This window comes from Bos mutus, chromosome 5 (assembly GCF_027580195.1).
Source record: "Bos mutus isolate GX-2022 chromosome 5, NWIPB_WYAK_1.1, whole genome shotgun sequence".
In the NCBI taxonomy this organism is placed as follows: Eukaryota; Metazoa; Chordata; class Mammalia; order Artiodactyla; family Bovidae; genus Bos; species Bos mutus.
Genome location: NC_091621.1, coordinates 79,697,645 through 79,698,812, shown reverse-complemented (window position 1 = coordinate 79,698,812; position 1,168 = coordinate 79,697,645).

Here is a 1,168-nt window from a genome sequence, read left to right as displayed (position 1 = left end):
CCAACTGTGGTGTGATGATTAAATTTTCCTCAAGTGAATGTCTAAACACTTTGGAACATTTTTAAAATAAGCAGATCTCACACACACACATATATATATACAATGCATTTAAATGTAGGAGATCAGATCAGTCGCTCAGTCGTGTCCGACTCTTTGCGACCCCATGAATCGCAGCACGCCAGGCCTCCCTGTCCATCACCAACTCCCGGAGTTCACCCAGACTCACATCCATCAAGTCAGTGATGCCATCCAGCCATCTCATCCTCTGTTGTCCCCTTCTCCTCCTGCCCCCAATCCCTCCCAGCATCAGAGTCTTTTCCAATGAGTCAACTCTTCACATAAGGTAGCCAAAGTATTGGAGTTTCAGCTTTAGCATCAGTACTTCCAAAGAAATCCCAGGGCTGATCTCCTTCAGAATGGACTGGTTGGATCTCCTTGCAGTCCAAGGGACTCTCAAGAGTCTTCTCCAACACCACAGTTCAAAAGCATCAATTCTTCAGCGCTCAGCCTTCTTCACAGTCCAACTCTCACATCCATACATGACCACAGGAAAAACCACAGCCTTGACTAGATGAACCTTTGTTGGCAAAGTAATGTCTCTGCTTTTGAATATGCTATCTAGGTTGGTCATAACTTTCCTTCCAAGGAGTAAGCGTCTTTTAATTTCATGGCTGCAGCCACCATTTGTAGTGATTTTGGAGCCCAGAAAAATAAAGTCTGACACTGTTTCCACTGTTTCCCCATCTATTTCCCATGAAGTGGTGGGACCGGATGCCATGTAGGAGAGACACTACTCTTTTAAGAATTTGTTGTTTAAAGGAAAGTTGTAATTTATTGCTTTATGAGTTTTAAGAAAAACTAAATTTCATTTTCAATACTAGCGAAAAGGAGGAAGCTTTCCCTGCTATACAAAAAATCTCAGGTGATCCATTACATTAATTATCTAATTTCAGAAAAATCCCAAGGCTATAGAGGCCTAGCGGTTCAGCTGAATTTCTGAAGCAAGTGTTTATTTTCTAAATCCTTCAACGACCAGTAACTCCCCATTGAGACTTGTGGGTTGTACATACAAAATTATTTTAAAAGTAATTCCTGCAAGAATGTTCGTTACAGCTGATTCTTGCATCCAATTAAAAGAAACGTCTTGACATTTTAAAAGCACAAGGTA